General features: G+C 43.9%; 2 non-coding genes across 2 annotated transcripts; both read left to right on the top strand.

Moving 5' to 3' along the window:
• The first annotated feature begins 1,790 nt into the window (after positions 1-1,790).
• trnap-cgg lies at positions 1,791-1,872 on the top strand. The gene has a single exon. It is a non-coding gene; the product is annotated as a tRNA-Pro (tRNA).
• Positions 1,873-5,359: 3,487 nt separating this feature from the next.
• Positions 5,360-5,441, top strand: trnay-aua. Its single transcript has one exon. It is a non-coding gene; the product is annotated as a tRNA-Tyr (tRNA).
• Positions 5,442-5,793: the final 352 nt, after the last annotated feature.

Here is a 5,793-nt window from a genome sequence, read left to right as displayed (position 1 = left end):
CAACCCTGAGGATGTTACCCAGAACTGTGAGGATCCCACTTCCCAGCACCGCAAAACATTCCAACAACATCTCCATGAAGCACACGAGCTTCGCATCTTTCTGCTACAAAGCACTCCGATTTTTCACAGCAGAGAATTGTACACTGAACTCCCGCGTGCAAGGTGAGGATGCCAAACCCAACACGATCAATAATGACAGTGAGAGCGAGGGCAACAAATTCCATTGTCATATGGACAACCACAAACACTCTCTTTGGAAGGTACCTTTAAATATGAAAGTCTGTGCAGCAGTATAATCGGGGAACCAAGCAGCCTGCGCTGGGTATTTATATTTCAGACAATTTCCTTTGTTCACCGTTTTCACTGAACGTGAATGGATATTACTATTTCATTGCTGATATGAAACCAGATTCTGCATTGTATTTGCTCGCCGTTTTTGTTGTTGCAGTGGCGAAAAGGTTGGCAATCGCGATGAAAAATGTTTTTTGTATTTCTCTCATTTCCTTCATTACTGTCCTGGTAAAGGGGGCTGGTGATTGGTCCTTAGATCAGATGGAGTCATCAGCGCATTGTTGACCTAATTTCATCACGAGTGCAATTGGTAAACTTCATTTTTCATGGGTTATTGCTGTTCCGTTTTGTTTTATGTTTGTTGAGCACTTCCTGTGACTTGGCAATGCACAAAATCTCCAGTTTGTCCTGAATTGCCTCGCTGCCATTTCTCTGAGCAGTTCATGACATAATCGGCTTGCACTGCATCAAAGGCAGCATGCATGCTTCGGTGTGTCTGGCAAAGGTCCACCCTTTCTGTTTTGCTTCTGTTCCACATGAAGAGCTGTCAGTTTCTGGATTCGTTGGAGAGCTGAGGGGGGTAACATTATCCGTGCGGGATTACTCTTCAGCCAAACTCTTTGATGGCAATGTTGGGAAGGTGCCAAACGAATGGACATTGGCAGCAAACGTCCGGAAAGTCCTTCATCGCTGGATCAGATCGTCCCATCCACCCTCCAGAAATACAGGCAAACGCGCTGACTGCGTAACAAACAGAGTGCATTTTATTTGCAAATGATCCATTAAAACTGGTGACAGCTCCTGGAGCACATCAAACTTGCCAAGCGTGGAAAGAGACCCTACTTTCGAACCTGTCCCTGCAGAACAGATAACCGAAATTAATTGAACCAAATTTGCCAAAATGTGTTCCTTATCTCTCCGAATCCTTCCCGTCTATATACCCATTCGGAAGCCATTGAATTTAACTTAAATGTGGCAAATCATTCTGCAAACACAAAAAATGTCTGTGGGAACTCGTTGAATTTCTGCATGACACCATGAACAAACTTTAGGCCAAAGTTGGAAACTGTGACTAGAATAGATGGATCTCTGATTAATCTCTGTCTTTTATTGGGAACCATCTCTTTCACTGTAACCATCAGGATAGAACATTTCGTTCGCCAGAAAAAGAAATGAATATGTCACGAACCTTTGTTTGCTTCAGGTCCAAGAATACTCAGATCAATAGCTCTCTTGCTTACCTCTGCTGGTCATGTTCGCAAAGAGATCTAGCAAATTGCCAAGTGTGATTTTCCTTTCAAGAAATAATTCTGACTCAGTTTGGCTGAAAATATCTTTTCCTAACTTTGTGTTTTTGTTCTTTTACAATTTTATCTCGCACCTTACAAATGACAGCAAAGGTATGAAAAGAGATGGAAGCATTTCGCTCATCAAGTCAGCGACAGCTTTCAATGAGATCACAGCTAAATTGATCAATGGTCAAGCTAAGTCTGCGGTCTGTAGTCATAGCCGAGTGGTTAAGGCGATGGATTCGGAATCCCTTGGCGTTTCACCACGTAGGTCCGAATCCTGCTGACTACGTTATGAATGCTTTACTGCTGGAACAATTTTCGCTCAAAGTTCAAAAAACTATTTTGCAAACGAGGCCGGTAATTTGATTAGACTTGGGAAACTCGAGTTCTTCATCAGAAATGTTCCATATTTAAAACATTATCTCTGTTTCTCTTTCCAGATACACTGCTCGACACATCGGGTTTCTGCAGTTGCTATTGAACGTCCTAAGCAGAAGTGCTGCTTTTCATTAGATTCCTTTAATCCCTGACCTCTGTTCTCTGACTCGGGTCAGAGCAACACTTCCTCCTGCTCGTCAAAGTGCACATTCCACACCGCTCCCTCTCCCATCATGACAAACAATCGCAGGAAATTGCCACTTAACCATCTTTGTTCCAAAGTGAAACTCACCAGCCTCGGGAATCTCTCCACCAAACGGGACTTCTCATCCCTGGACATGGTGCAAACCAGAGGATTGTGAAGAGATACTGTGAAAATATTGTCAGTTGGCAGTTGGAAAAATGTTGAGGAAGCAAACCATATAATTTAGGCTCCAGCTTTATAAATAGAACATAGAACATAGAAGAATACAGCGCAGTACAGGCCCTTGGGCCCTCGATGTTGCGCCGATCCAAGCCCACCTAAACGACACTAACCCACTATCCTCCATATACCTATCCAATGCCCTCTTAAATGCCCATAAAGAGGGAGAGTCCACCACTGTTACTGGCAGGGCATTCCATGAACGAACGACTCGCTGAGTGAAGAACCTACCCCGAACATCAGTCCTATATCTACCCCCCCCCCCTTAATTTAAAGCTATGCCCCCTTGTAATACCCAACTCAATACGCGGGAAAAGGTTCATACTCTCGACCCTATCTAACCCCCTAATCATCTTGTACACCTCAATCAAGTCACCCCTAAACCTTCTTTTCTCTAGTGAAAACAGCCCCAAGTGCCTCAGTCTTTCCTCATACGATTTTCCTTCCATACCAGGCAACATCCTGGTAAACCTCCTCTGCACCCGTCCCAATGCCTCCACATCCTTCCTATAGTATGGCGACCAAAACTGCACACAATATTCCAGATGCGGCCGTACCAGAGTCTTATACAACTGCATCATGACCTCAGGACTCCGGAACTCATCTTATGTTAGGACAAAATGTGAAAACTCAGTTAGAGCGCTCGAGGGTTCCAACGACATCAGGAAAGACCTAAAAAGAGAGCTGAGAAGAGCCAGGGGGAGACATGAGAAGTTGTTGGAAGATAAGTTCAGGGTTAACCCTAAGGCTTTCCATAGGTAAGTCAGGAATAAAAGAATGACGAGAGTTAAATTTGGGACAATGAAGGATAATAGTGCGAAGTTGTGTGTGGAGTCAGAGGAGATAGGGGAAGCAAATAAATATTTTTCGACAGTGTTCGCTATAGAAAATGAAAATGTTGCCGAGGAAGGTACAGAGATACTTGCGTCTAGACTAGAAGAGATTGAGGTTCACAAGAAAGAGATATTAGAAATACTGCAGAGTGTGAAAATAGATAAGTCAGGTGGGGCGGATTGGATCTATCTGATGTTGTTTAGCAAATGCACTGCAGGAAGGTACAAATCAAGCTGATGCTAACAACGGCTCGTTTTGAGCCGCTAATTTGCAGTGAAGTGGATGGCGCCAATAAAAGGTGTCAGGCATCTCGTCTAATTCCACATCCAGAGCTCGAAATGACCGGAGGTCTCTCGCTGAGTATCTGCAGGGTCTTGTTTGGACGACACCATGACACTTTTTCACTGGAGTGGATCATGAAATCGTGTCGTGACTGTGAATATAACGATGGAAACTTCCAGCAGAGAAGGAGGCGACCCTGAAGCAGGCAGCTGAGGACAAATGTTTCTCCTTTGCCAGTGAAAGGCACTGCTTCACAAATTGGAAACTTCGAAGTGAAGCAATGTTGGTGATTATCTTCGCTGCTTGTTCACCTTTTTAATTCTGATTCCGTGAAAGTCCATGGCATTACATATCGACATTCTGCCAACGCGGTGCTTGTCTCTTGGGCCAGTGGCGCAATGGATAACGCGTCTGCCTTGTTTCGCTTTAACCGTGGTCTCCGTTGACGCTCTCCTGTGAAGTCCTGGCGGGACGTCGCCTCTGTGCTTCCGCATTTAAAACTTGCACTTGTCCTATTGTGGATTTCAAATTCCAACTCTCCACAACGGAGACCTCCGTCAGTTTGGGGATATCTTACTGTGTGTCTCCCTCTGTGGGTGAAAATGAGCATGAGTTCCTCAAAAGAGTGACAATTCGTTGTGGGAGTGTCATACTTCTGCCCCGTTATTGTGCCTTTTAAGAGCATAGGATAACCTCATTGACATTTGCCCTGGAAACATGAGAACACACGAGACTTTGGGCCAAAGTTGGAAACTGCGACTAGAATAGATGGCTCTCTGATTAGCCGCAATGCACAATGGGCGGAATGGCCTTTTTCCCACTTTGTAAATTTTCGAAGACAAGTTGAAAATAATCTGCAACGAAAATGTTCAGAAAGGGTGTTTTAATTACACCAAATACTATAGTATCTATCGCCTTGTCTTGTTATTTACTTGTGAGGATTCGGTACTCTCAGCACCGTGGCCCGGATCGTATTCCCGCTCATGGAATGGTTGTATTGTTCAGCAAACATATCGGTGTACCAATACTTCTGCCGATTTTCCGATGCTGGCAGGTCATTGGTTTTGTCCAACACATTATGAAAGTTAACATAAAACAAATAGCTGCAGTTTCTGGAAATCTTAACCAAAAACGAAAATTGTTTGCGGAACACAGCAGGACTGGCAATAGAAAGGTCGACTTGCCTGCTCTTCGGATGCTGCCTGACCTGCTGTGCTTTTCCAGCATCACTCTGATCTAAAATCTGGTTTCCAGCATCTGCAGTCCTCACTTTTACCTAGTTCCTTCAGTGTCGCTGATCCCAATTCAAGAACTCCATCTCTAGCGGTTTCATGTCGGTACCTCCGTGCTGAGGAGTTGAAGAGTGAAGAAAAGTAACTCACCCCCTCCATCTCTGGGGTAATTAGGAACTGAAAATGAATCGTGTCACATTTAAATATATCTAGATGCGACTTAATCTTTGTCTTTTATTGGGAACCATCTCTTTCGTTGTAACCATCAGGAAAGAACATTTCGTTCGCCAGAAAAAGAAATGAATATGTCACGAACCTTTGTTTGCTTCAGGTCCAAGAATACTCAGATCAATAGCTCCCTTGCTTACCTCTGCTGGTCATGTTCGCAAAGAGATATGGCAAATTGCCAAGTGTGATTTTCCTTTCAATAAATAATTTTGACTCAGTTTGGCTGCAAATATCTTTTCCTACCTTTGTGCTTTTCTTCTTTTACATTGGTGTCTCGCACCTTACAAATGACAGCAAAGGTATGAAAGGAGATGGAAGCATTTAGCTCATCAAGTCAGCGAGAACTTTCAATGAGATCACGGCTGATTTGGTCAATGCTCAACGCGGCAGCACTGTCTGTAGTCATGGCCGAGTGGTTAAGGCAATGAATTATAAATCCATTCGGGTTTCCCCACGTAGGTTCGAATCCTGCTGACTAGGTTATGAATGCTTTCCTGCTGGAGTAATTTTGGCTCAAAGTTCAGAAAACCTATTTTGCAAACCGAGCCGGTAATTTGATTAGACTTGGGAAACTCGAGTTCTTCATCAGAAATGTTCCATATTTAAAACATTATCTCTGTTTCTCTTTCCAGATACACTGCTCGACACATCGGGTTTCTGCAGTTGTTATTGAACGTTCTAAGCAGAAGTGCTGCTTTTCATTAGATTCCTTTAATCCCTGTCCTCTGTTCTCTGACTCGGGTCAGTGGCAACACTTCCTCCTGCTCGTCAAAGTGCTCATTCCCCACCGCTCCCTCTGCCATCATTACAAACAACCGCAGGAAATTGCCAC

Source organism: Chiloscyllium plagiosum, unplaced genomic scaffold, assembly GCF_004010195.1.
Source record: "Chiloscyllium plagiosum isolate BGI_BamShark_2017 unplaced genomic scaffold, ASM401019v2 scaf_88155, whole genome shotgun sequence".
Taxonomy (NCBI): domain Eukaryota; kingdom Metazoa; phylum Chordata; class Chondrichthyes; order Orectolobiformes; family Hemiscylliidae; genus Chiloscyllium; species Chiloscyllium plagiosum.
This window is presented reverse-complemented; position numbering and strand designations above follow the sequence as displayed.